Below are 13,285 nucleotides of genomic sequence, written 5' to 3'. Positions count from 1 at the left end.
CGGCTTCTCCTTCATGTGGAGAGGAGGCACTCTAGCCTTTGTAAACCGAGCTGAGATTTGCCAAGCACTTCAAGCAGAACACACTGTTTTAAATAAAATATAAACCAGATTTATTAACTACAGAAAGATATATTTTAAGTGATTATAAGTGGTAGTCACAAAAGTCAGGGATAGTTACCAAAGAAAATAAAAGCACACAGTTTAAATCTTAAACCTTATTAAACCTCATTATTAGACTAAGCAGTATTTCAATCAAGCAGTTTCTCTCACCCTACTCTATGTACAATTGTTAATACATAAGCTTCCCTTCTAAATCTTGGACCAGTCTCATCAGTTCAAATCTTTGTCTTCTCAGTATTCTTGTTGCTTCCAGTGTAGGTGGGGGGACAAGAAAGGTAAAAGCATGATGCCACTGTCCCTTATTTTATACATTCAGTCCATGTGTCTGGAAAACACTAGCCCAGACATGTCCTGGTGGGCTTTGCTGAGTCACAGAGTTGAGCAATATCCCACTGTGTGATGCTTACACTGCCCTCTTACAGAATTGTAAATCCCTTGTTTACAACTCCCCCAGTGATTAATGGCCGTCCCCTTTATGACGGCCCATAATATAGTAGAAGACTTATCAGATCACCTCCTCAGTCTTCTTTTCTCAAAACTAAACATGCCCAGTTTTTTCAACCTTTCCTTATAGGTCAGGTTTTCTAAACATTTTATCATTTCTGTTGCTCTCCTCTTGACTCTTTCAAATTTGTCCACATCCTTCCTAAACTGTGGTGCCCAGAATTTGACACAGTACTCCAGCTGGGGCCTCGCCAGTGCCACTGTAACCCCCAGATCCTCTTCAGCAGTATTACTACATAGACAATTATTCCCATTTTATAGTTATGCATTTGATTTTTCCTTCCTAAGTGAAGTACTTTGCATTTGGTCTTTATTTAATTTCATCTTGTTGAATTCAGACCAACCCTCCAGTTTGTCAAAGTCATTTTGAATTTTAAACCTGACCTCCAAAGTGCTTGCAATCCCTCCCAGCTTGGTGTCACCCGCAAATTTTATAGGCACACTCGATTAAATTATCCAACTAATGAAAACATTGACTACTACTGGACCAGGACTGACCCCTGCAGGACCCCACTAAATACACCCTCCCAGTTTGACAGCAAACCATTGATAAACTACTGTTTGAGTACGGTCTGTCAACCAGTTATGCACCCACCTTATAGTAAACTGTCTGAGAGACTCTACGGACAGCCGGAAATAACAACTCTGATAGGAGTGAACTACTGCATGCATCTCAATAGAGTGTTAGCTACACCTGGAAGCAGCCAGCACTATCCTAGCAGGACTATGCAACAGAAGAGTGCAATAGGCCCAAGCAGATATCCCAGCAGACAAGGTAACAGGGGCAGGCCCACAGTATATGGGTAGAGCTGGGGCATGGAGCCATTATAGGGTGGTTGTATACATCAGACCCTGAATAATATCCCATCATAGTTAAAATATGGTTCAGTCTTACTATTGTGAACAGCACCAACCAAGCTACAGATTTACTGGGAACAGCTGATCAAAAGAGTTTTCCATTATATTTTCAAACGGCTATTATTTTTTAAATTTGTATGAGAATTCGAAATATTGAAAGATGTTTGTCAGCATTTAACAAAATATAAATGATTTTTTTAAGAAAGCCCACCATTTGTATTAAGCCAGACTGTACTTCTTAGCTGCTATATTTCATTTTGAGTATATGTGAACCACCCCTCCAAAAACGATAGTTAACTAATATAAAAGCCCTGCTCTTTAGTACCAGGGACATTAACATGGGACTATTTAGCTCAGATGACACTAACAGCTGTTGAAGCCCAAGCACAACATCAAGAATAAACTGATAATGTCTCTACTCTTGTTTGCTTTCCAACCTCTGCCTTATTGCCCCCTGCCAAGCTCTAAATCCATATGTAATCAGTCTGTTGCAAGACCCCTTCAAGCTCTCATGAGAATCATAATCCACAACCACATGCCTGAACTAAGGAGCATTGTTAAGCAGAGCAGTTCCAAAGCAGCCTTTAAACAGTCAACTATAGTACAGTGCTTCTGCACTGCAGGCAGCTTCCTGCAAATACATTACTGAGTTTATAAACATTAGCATCTACTCATTTACTTGTTTTTTCCTGTCCATCTAAACATATTTGTTTCCCCTTCTACTCATACTTCTGCAAAAAAGACAGGGAAAATAGAAAATGGCAAGCCAAAATCCCACTGCAGACCTCCTACGGGAGGAGCAGCTAATCAACCTCATCTTTTGGTTTTGGGCTGTGGGCCAAATCAAGAGTTTATGCATAACAGTAACCAGATATTGTGCTGATTCTTTCCTCTTCGCACTCTTCCAACTAAACCAAAAATCAGAAGATCTCTCTCACACATACACGCCTCTAACAACTTCTTCCAGTAAAGAGAAATGACACTTCCTTCATATTTTTAAACTTCATTCCTTACTTGCCTGCGCAATAATGAATGAGTGCAATAATGGAAGAGCACCCTCTGCTGCACTACAGACACACTGCTACCAGCTCCGAGTCCAGGGAGGATGTCAAGATAAAGGAAAGTTCCATTTTAGTGAAAGTTGTCCTTGCCTAGGTAATACAGTTCAATAGTGTCTGCACTAAATATTTTCCTATATGCTCTAGTCACTGTACAAGACAGAAATTTTGTGGACAATTGTTTTATCATAGCTCTGCTTCACTATGGATAACTATACGCAGAGACTTCAACACCTTGACCTAGTATTAAAATAAGCAATTTACAACAAAAAGTTATGAGGCTACTTTTAGACAAATGCAGGCAAATTACCAACCAACAGCCCTGCAAGATTTTTTCCTGCATTGGAGAGCTGAATTTTTTTTTTAAAAAAAAAGGACAAACTTAAGGTAAGTTTTTAAGGGGAAAAAAAGCTTTTGCAAAACCTAAATCCAACATAAGTTTTTCTTCAATTTGTAAACAATACCATTGTCTTGAAGTATTTACAAACTAAATATTTCAAAATTAACGCCCTGAAAGTGAAACTCACTATACACAATGGTGAAATTGATCTTTGAATCGTTGCTCAGGTGGAAAGTAAGGCAAAATGTAAGTAACTGGTATAAATAAATAGTGATAAGTAAACAAGATATTTGAACTTAGATGAAACTGATACTGTCCATTTAAAATCATGTGATATCTGTTTTCAGCGCATGATTTAAAGAGGGCAGTACAAAGCTGTCATTGGCCTTTAAGGGGATTCTTGTAAAGGGTGCGCTACCTTACTCATTTATTTACTGTATTGCCAGCAGTCCTTATCGTGAGGTGGGGAGGAGAAGTCAAACTCCCCCTGGGCTCAACAAGAGACTTAACACTGGCTTGCACAACCTCCTACAACGCTTGTCTGATTAGCTGTTGGTTATCTACTAGGCGTTATCCAGATTTTAAAAAGAAGTAGTAGTCTGTAGGTGTGGGGGACAAAGGGGAGTGGGGATATTTGGAGAAAGTCCGTCACCCCTCTCAGTCTCACTACACCCCCAAAAGATTGCCATGGGCAAACAGCCCTTGAGCCATGCAGTCACCCCGGCAGGTAACACACGCTTTACCTGAAGCAAGCCCATCTCAAGGCAAATGCTGCCTCCTGGCCCCAGGCGACAGCTGAGAGCGGGGCCCCTTGGTCACAGAGGATGGTCACCAGCCTGCAGACCGCGGCGCGCGCGGGGGTCCCCGCTCGGCACGCGAGAGGCAAAGGCAGGGTCCCCCCCCCCTTACCTCGCTGCAGGCGGGTGTCTCCAGCGAAGGCCCCGCCGCACGGCCACCTGCTCGGCGCCGCCCTGCGCCCGCGGCACTGCCAGGAGAAAGGAGAGTTACCAACAAAGGGGAACTTCCCCGAGCGAGCGCTGCAGGCGGCTCCCAGCCCGGCGGGGGGCGTGCGCACGGCCAAGGCACGCAGCGCGGCGCAGCGCGGGGAGCGGGCGCTGCTCAGTGCCCCGCAGCAGCCCGGCTGCGAGTGACTCTGGGGGAGAGGGGCCGGGACACCGCTCAGCGAGCCGCGGCCGTACCGCGCACCCTCCCCAGCAGCGCCCCCCGCTGCACAGGTTGGGGGGACCCAGGCGGCCGGGGAGACAGAGCCGGGAGGACAGACACAGTCAGCTCGTGCCCCTCGGTTCCCCCCGCGCCAGGAGCGGAGTCTGCCCGGGGGAGGGGATCCCCGACGCCCACACCCGGAAAGAGCGGTGCCCGGGGGGGGGGGGCGTCCCTGGCGGGGGTGTAATTCCCTGCCCACCCCCCGGACCAGAGCCGTGCCCCGGGGAGGGGGGTGTACCGGGGGGAGGCGGCGCCTGGCCCGCCCCGCCCGGAGCCGAGCTGAGCTGCGGGAGTTACCCTGTTGCGCCCCGTGTACCGGCGGCGAGCCCGGCAGCAACTGTCCTGCCGCCGGCCTGCAGGGGTCCGACCCGGTCCTCGGAGTGGCTGCTCCGCTGCCCCAGAGCCGGCGCAGCGCACCCCGCCTCCTGCCCCTGCCCGGCCGCTGAGCTGCGGGTCTCACCCCGGCACCGGCCGCTTCCGCGCTGCTCTCGCAGATACTTCTTAAAGGAGCCGCGCCGCCGGCAGGAGTGTCCCGGGGGCGGGCCGGGAGCTGTGTGGTGGGGATAGGGAGGCGGGAGCTCTGTGGTGAGGGTCCGGGGTGGAGCTCTGTGGGTTGGGGTACGGGTTGACTGGGGGGCTGGAGCTGTGTGGTGGGGGTAGGGAGGGTGACTGGAGCTCTGAGGTGAAGGTCCAAGGAGTGACTAGGGGGCTGGAGCTCTGTGGTGGGGGTAGGGGGGTGACTGGGGGGCTGGAGCTCTGTGGTGGGGGTAGGGGGGTGACTAGGGGGCTGGAGCTCTGTGGTGGGGGTAGGGGGGTGACTGGGGGGCTGGAGCTCTGTGGTGGGGGTAGGGGGGTGACTGGGGGGCTGGAGCTCTGTGGTGGGGGTAGGGGGGTGACTGGGGGTGCTGGAGCTTAGTGGTGAGCGTCCAGGGGGTGACTGGGAGAGGTGTGTCTACATCCAGAGGAGCTGGGAGTTGACTGGTAGGGGAGCTGGAGCTGTATCTTGGGAGGCAGGGGGGTTGGGACTGTCACTGGACTGGAGCTGTATGTGTAACTTGATAGGGGGCAAGGCAGGGAGCTGAAACTGTAACCTAGGGCTATGGGCTGTAGCTGTATTGGGGGTGGGCATGGGCTGTAGCTGTATCCTGTGTCAAAATGTAAAATCAGTCAGTGGAGCAAGAATGAAAATGCTTTAGTCTGGCAGCTGCAGATTCAAGGGGGGTGGGGGGGTTACCTGCCCACCCCCCTCCAAAGAGTTGCTATTCCTAGCTTGCAAAGGCAGCCTGCTCTGCATAGTACCTAGGTGCAGTTGCTTTGTTAAATGTATTCTACTATACATTTACACTGCCCAAGTGCTTTACTAGCATTAACTAATTAGGCCTCTCACAGCACCCTAGGAGTTAGAGCAGTAATTTTAATATATTTATAAATTCGCCTTATTGATGAACATCTACGTTTTTAACATACTGGCTCACTCTGAAATCCTAGGGAAGACCAGGCATGGGCAGTTTTTACCCTGATGTAACTAGGCAAAGTGACACCTTGGTGGAGGGTACAGTGTTAAGCTCACCTAGCTATGTTGTGGTAAATACTGCTGCCTGCACCTTGTCTCCACTAGGATTTCATGGTGAAAGAGCTAAACTGGGTTAGTTCTTGCACTGTTTGTCAGGGAAGACATAGCCTAATGCCCAGCAATAAAAATCAATGGGCACCCAGATATTGTATTAATGGGTGCAGTATAAAACCCTGTGGTGGATATTAAAATCAAAAAGACCTAGACAGCTTAGCTCTTACATACTATGGTGATTAGGTGCTTTCAAATACCTACACAGAACCTTCTCAAACTATTTGCAAACTCCACTGTTGATAGTAACGCCTGAGTCAGGGTTAAATAAAACTTTTTAAAAATCTCATTCAGATGAAAGTACTAATCCTAGGGGTTTTTTTGTCTGTTTTTCAGAAAAGTTATTGGAGCACAAGATGGGAGACACAAACAGCAGTTTAGCTCATGCCACTCCAAATATTAGTGTAAAACGAATGGCTCCAGCCGCAGCAGTTCTGGATGGGGTTTGTCTATATGTAAGGGGACTGTTGTCCCCTTACTAACATTCAGTGGGGGTGTTTTGGTTGGCTAGCTCCCAGTACTAAAAGGGGAGGGGTCTATGGGAAATCAAGACCCTGAGACTGATAGTCCCCAGGAACAATGGGGAGAGGCCAATGCTCCAGGTCAGCCTGAATGACAGGGCGGGCAGGCTAATCAGGGAGTCAGGAAGCCAGGGAGGTCCCGTCCTCCTTGTGAGCTGGATTTGCTTGGGTCAGACAGAGTGGGGCCGAGCTAAGGAGAAAGCAGGGGCCTGAGCTGAGCTGGGGAGCAGAGCTGTGCCAGATCCAGAGAGAGCAGACCCTGTCCTGGAAGCAGAGCTGCTGCACCAAAGCCAGAGGCACAGCCCAGAGAGAGCAGACTTGCCCTGGGAGCAGAGCTGTAGGAACCAGAGCCAGAGGGGCCAGAAAAGCAGCCCACAAAGCAGGTCAGTGCTGGGAGCAAAGTCACAGAAGCAGCCTGCAGAGCAGACCTGTCCTGGGAGCAGAGCTGTAGCAACCAGAGGCAGAGGGGCCAAAGAAGCAGCCCAGGGAGCTGGAGGCAGAGCAGCAGTAGCAGCAGTGCTGAGACAGAGTGGTGGAGCTGGGGCTGGAGCAGTCCGGAGCTGGGTGCGGTGAGCAGCTGGGGAGAGCGAGGGGGACCCTGGGCAGCGGGCCCAGCACAGGGAGATGCCTCAGCCAGGAGGCTCTGCAGGCCAGGCTTGGCTCGTAACCCCGACAGGGCAGGGGTGACACTGGGCAGAAGCGTCCTACCACTTAAAGCCTGAGAGTGTGTGGCCACCACCAGAGCAAGTGTCCAACCCACAGCATCCCTGCAGCACAGCCAGGGCCTGAGAAGAAGGCCTGGGACTTACAAGGAACAGACTGTGAACTGCCCTGACATTCCAGAGACACTGTTGGTGATGTTCCCTGCCACAGAGTGGGTTGATGTGTTTCCTTTAACCTTTCTCATTTTCCCTTATTCTTTTTAAAATTAATTGTTGATTAAATAACTTGCATTTGCTTTAACTTGTATGTAATGGTCAGTGGGTCAGAGAAGTGCCCAGTGCAGAGAGAGTACCCAAGAGTGGGGACACCCTAGCCCCTATCCTAGGTGACCACAGCAGGGTTGGGGGTCGAGCCCCCCAGGAATCCTGGGCCCAGCCTTGTTGGGGTTAGGAGGGCTCTGCCAGACAGGAGAGTGGAAGGGGAGTCCTCAAAGGCAGGGAGGCCACTGGGTAAAGGAAGTGGGAGTTAGGACTCAGATCCTTTCGCTAGCCTACTTCACCGGGGTAGTGCAGAAGCCAGGAAAGTTCCCCACAATAGCGGGACTATTCCCCTGTTTTCATAATGTCTACACACAGAAATAGGAAATCTCACTTTCTTTACCTTTTTAGCTTGATTTCCACAAATTTTCCAGGTAATGCAGATCCCTGCTGGAAAATCTGCTCTCCTTAGGAGTGGAGTGGAGTTGGGTGTGGTGCTGGGAATGAGAAACCCTAAGGGAACAACTTTCAAGAGAAACAGTTCACTTCAGTGAATGTGCTGCCTACTTCCTCTCTGCCACTGGGCCACTATTAAAACCGGGAGGAAACAGACATTCCTCGTTACTTTTTATTAAAATAGTGAGATTTTCTTCTCAAACTTGCTCATTGTAGAGGCAAGGGGTCATTGAGATGGAGGAAATAAAGCACTGTAGGTCTCACCATTACTAACGGGGCAGCAAATAAATTTCTCCACATGAGGTGAAGGGTAAACTTAAAGCTTTCCTGGCGTGTCATTTTAAAGGATGGAGGAGGGAGCATTGTATGTTTTTTTTTTCTTTTTAACCATATTTGTTACTCAGAGAATTGCATTGATAAAGAACCCTAATCCTACTTAACTCCATCAAATTGAAAAAAGCAACCTAAACATGATCATAGCATGCACTTACATAAAGAAATCCAACAAAGGGAATCATCTGATGAATCTGCTAAAGAGGAGAGCCGTTGTAATGAAAACATTGTTAAAAAAGGGAGGTTTGGTTCTGTCCTATATAGGTTCTTATATGAAGGTAGTTGTTACCTTTTGCACTGTCCCCCCTGGCCTAGATCACCAGTCTTCAGTGCAATCACAGGAAAAGCATAAGATGTTGAAGCACATTAAATAGAGATAAGCTTGAACCAGAATCCCAGATCTGAACATCCTTAAATTTTAGGGGAAGATGGAATCTGTTTTTGAATATATGAATTGTGATAGTTTTTAAAAAAAAAAACAGCAAAATCTCTCTCTCACACACACACCCACACCCTGCTTGAACATGGCTCAGGTTACCTCTATTAATGTTGCCCTTTTGCTGAGCACTGGTAGATTTTCAGGGCCTTGTATGTCAGTTTCCTGTTTGGAGTATAATACGTGACCTTTTCTTCATGTAATTTGTTCATTTTCAAAATGTACATAAGTCCCATTGGCTTGAACAGAAGTGGTAACAAACTGAACACACGCAGCTCACTCTTGCACAGACCTCATGTCAGGCACCTCTACTGAGCCCCGGAAGCAGCTGTCTCATTCCTTTGTATATGTCCAGGGCCTACACCACAATAAAAGACCCACAGGGCTGAGTCTCAGAACCTGTGTTAATTGACTCAGGCTTGTGGGGCTCAAAATAGCAATGTAGGCAAGGGAGGAGGATCTCAGAGGCTGGGCTTGGGCAGCCTGAGCCCAAACATCTACACGCAGGTTTTCTTTGCAGTGTAGACTGTATGGAAATACCCACAGAAATCTCTCAGCTTCACAAACAGCCTCTTCTTCCTGCCCCAGTGCCTGAACTTTACACCTAGGAACCACCTCATCTAAAGTTGCTCACCAAGACCACATGGCCTGGAAAGGTAAGCCCAGGCATCTGCCCTTCTTCGTTGCCACAGCACTGCAAAACAACTGCCAGACAAAACAGAGTGCTTTAACCTGACTGATACCCTTACCAAAGCTTGGTACAGTTACTGCCTGGCCTCTGTAACTCTATGGGGAGTTTCATGCTATGTATTTATATACTAATGATGGCTAATGTGCAAGTAATTCACACCTTTCACAACACCATAAATCAGACCACACATTGACTGAAGAAGGAAGGAAATGAGGGTAACAAAAAAGAGGGGAAGCATAAACCATAGAAAAGAGAAAAACCTTGGGCCAATTAGTGGCCTTGAAAATGTCCCTCCTTATCTTACATGCATTAGGGAAATCTATCAACAAAAATTGTCTTGCAGTTCCAAGCTTCTCTTTGATAACACAGCAGTTTGTCACTTCCCTTTACAGAAAAAATGGGGACCAGGATCTCTAAATCCTGAGAGATTGATTTTGTTCCTCTGAAGAACACTCTAATAAGATGGGCCTAAGAAAACTGCCTGAAAGAAAGACAGTAATTGAAGTGCTAAATTTGCTTTCTTCATGATTGACGTAACAGTGTCCTTATTTGTTTTCAAATAATGAAAAAGTTTGATATGGAAGTTTTAAAATTGAAAAATTGCACTCTTCTTACTGAAAACCCTATTAACTGAGCAGGATACAAAATTGATGTGTCTGGTCTTAGTATATGCTTTACCAGTCTATAGTAGTACATAAATCACTTGCCATCTTCTGTCATAGATTCTTATTCTGAATACTCATGAGGAGGACCAGCTATACCAGTATCAGAGGGTAGCCATGTTAGTCTGTATCCACAAAAATAATGAGAAGTCAGGTGGCACCCTTAAAGACTAACAGATTTATTTGGGCATAAGCTTTTGTGGATAAAAAACCACTTCTTCAGATGCATGGAGTGCATTTTCAGGAGGTGTAATTTACTTTAATGGGAGCTCAGGGCTGTCAGCCCCACAGAGCTGACAGCTTGCGATCCCCATGTAACCACCTTGCAACCCCCTGAGGGGTCATGACCCCCGCAGTTTGAGAACTCCTGAGCTATACAGTCAACTTAATTTCAAGTTATCCTTGGTTTAAACAGCTTTAAAACACAGTAAGGAACTAGGAATGAATTGGAATTATAAAAAAATATCCTTTGGGTGAGTAGAAACCATCTAGACCCATGTGGTTTAAAAGGAAGGAATTCCTTTTTAAAATGTCTTTAAGTTACAAAAAGAAAAGGAGTACTTGTGGCACCTTAGAGACTAACCAATTTATTTGAGCATGAGCTTTCGTGAGCTACAGCTCACAAACTTCTTTGATTTATTCAAGGGCCAAAACCAAAATAACTCTGCACTTTGGGGTACAAGGAAATGCTTGTTTAAACAATGGATCTGCCTAGGGGAGATCTAAAAAAATAATATTCTGTTGCAGCAGACAATTCAGTTCTTTTTACTTCAGAAAATGTCTTGCTTTGTTTTCACATGTGCTCTGCAGAGGACACAATGATACTATCAATTGCTGTGGAATGTAGATCCTTTCATTTCTATGTACCTTGTATGAATTTGAACCAGGTTGATAGTGGTCAAACATTATTACCAACTGATTGTGCTTAAGTGGGCTATTGAAAGGAGTTGCTGATCTCAGTCTTATTTGTAAGATACAAGTATTTACATCATAAACAACATCACTGCATTTGGAACCTGTTAGCAAACTGAGACCTGATCTACACATGGGATCAGCCCAGACAGCCACTGGTGCATTTGCATTGGTGTAACCACCCATTCGGGGAGGCTAGCCTCTGGCCCCATCCCTTCTCCCCAAGGCCCTGCCCCTTAACCCCCCTGTCAGAGTCCCCCATCGCAGCTGCCGGGCTCCCCGCCTCAGCCCCATGCAGCCCGAATGCCCTCATGTTGGAACCAAAGACTATGCTCAAAACACATTGATATACTTAGAGACAGGCCTAAACCAAAATCCTAAATTATTGTACACCCAGAAACTCAGATCTGGATCTTAACTTTGAGGTCTGGTCCTTCTCTTTAAACCATAAACATGAGTCCAAAAAACACCTCTGAACTTTCAGGAAGTTCAGATCCAGATGGGTATTATCTATAAATATGATGAGTGCCATAGAACACAGTATAAATTTCTAATGTATGTGAACAACCCAAGGTAGATACAGGAATATCTCTCTCCTGTGATGTTTCCAGACTTTGAAAAAGACAGATAAATGTTTCCACTGCCTCAGCAATAAAGCGTGGTTAATATCTTTCTCTTCATATGCATGACTACCCCAGGGGAGGAATGAGAAAGCCTGGGGTCTTTTAAAGGGAGGTGTGAAAAACTCAGGGGCTAATGCAGAATTTTAGAAAACTGCCAGGGCCTCTGTCCACCTTCAGAAGAGCAGAACTGGAGGGAGAGCTGGCAGCCAAAGTAACCTCCACCGATTTATTTATGAGTTACTGGAGGGATTTGGGGTCTGAACTCTGGATCAGATTCACTTGACATATGAGAAAGTCTATGGAAAAACAGTGATAATAACCTAATGACAACAGTTTGTCTCATAAACAGCAAAGAATAAAGGGAATACAGAAGGCAGGTGGGAAGAGAGAAAAATGACATTATCCCCAAATGATCCTCTGATTGCCTGGAGATGTTTTCAATATGCATCTATTTATTGTTAAGATGCAACCTTGACAAGGCTTGACAAAGCCCTGGCTGGGATGATTTAGTGGGGATCAGTCCTGGTTTGAGCAGGGGGTTGGACTAGATGACCTCCTGAGGTCCCTTCCAACCCTGATATTCTATGATTCTAACTTGCAGATAATTCTGGAATAAGTTCTGACTCATTTCAGTGCAGTAGCAATTACAGCACTGGAAAAAGTGAAAACTCTGGGGGTGCAAAAGAATCTGAAATAAGATCGCGGCAGCAAAGTCTTTTGGGTGGAGTAGATAGTTTGTTGCCCACAGGGCGTCTATCCAAATATGCTCATCATCTGAATAATATTTTCAAGAAGCAGTTGGCTTTTGAATAAGCTGACCTTAGGAGAAGCATTAGTGTAAATATGGTTTATTTTAAAGTTTACATATTGAACAAAAATATACATTTGCGAAGTTGTGCATGCTCCATTTTGGGTCTCTGATTCTTATAGGTCACATTATATCACACATGAATATCACATATCTTATAGGTCACATCACATCACACATGAATATCAGGGATAGTGTAATCTCTGGTTAAAACAATTGCAGCTCTACATGAGCATTTATATCAAGGGATCAAATCCTGCCCTTCTGACTCCGCTGAATATTCCCAATTATTTAAATTTACACAGGTAAACAGGAGTTTGCCTATATTGTCTTGTTCTGTTATAGATTTTCTATTTTCTGCTGTCATTTGTTACTGTTAGTGTTTGTGTCTGTTCATTCTGTTGTTAATGATGAGGCTATTGTGCACTCAATTGATATATGGTATCTGTTTTTGAAAAAATACAAACAATATTTTTCTAAATTGTTTTTTCCAGATTGCTTAATTTACATCATGATCTGTTAATCTTTGTCCTGCAACATTATGATAGAAATAACGATATGTAATTTGAAAAAAACCTGGATTTCAAATGTTCCCTTTAGAGCTTCCTCCCTCCAAAAATCCAAAACACACACCCACTAGCTCTCCCCCTTTCTCTCTTTGTCACATGCATGCACATAAGTCCCCTGCAACCTGTGTTTGTCTGAAAATTTGATAGCTAAATCACTATGGTATCTAAATTTAAATATAGGAGCTTATCCATTAAAAATCACCTTTTATACGAATACACTCTAGTGCAGGTGTCATTGTTATAAGTTATTTTTTTAATAAAAACTAGTTTGAATATGGGTAAATTGAAACATAATATGTTTATAGTTTATAGCCAGACACTCTCAGTGGATTTCCTTATGTTAATTACCATACCGGTAGGCAACATGTCCTCCCACATACCGCCCCACAGTGGTGGGCTGGCACCAGAGAGCAAGGAGTTTAGGTAAGATGCAAAAGCTTTACGAGTTAATGCATATCGTGCATCCGGTGACTCTTGAGAAAAATACTGGTTTAGGAACCACATGTGCCTGTGGATTTGTGAAAGGAAGCATGTGCCTAAAAGTCTTGGCTGGGGGGAGCTGGGGAAAGTGCAAGAGGAGAGGGCAATCCAGGTGTCAAGGTTCCTCCCCCAGTCTGAACTCTAGG

This window comes from Eretmochelys imbricata, chromosome 2 (assembly GCF_965152235.1).
Source record: "Eretmochelys imbricata isolate rEreImb1 chromosome 2, rEreImb1.hap1, whole genome shotgun sequence".
Lineage (NCBI taxonomy): Eukaryota > Metazoa > Chordata > Testudines > Cheloniidae > Eretmochelys > Eretmochelys imbricata.
The sequence above is the reverse complement of the archived record's forward strand: the minus strand, read 5'-3'. Positions refer to the sequence as shown.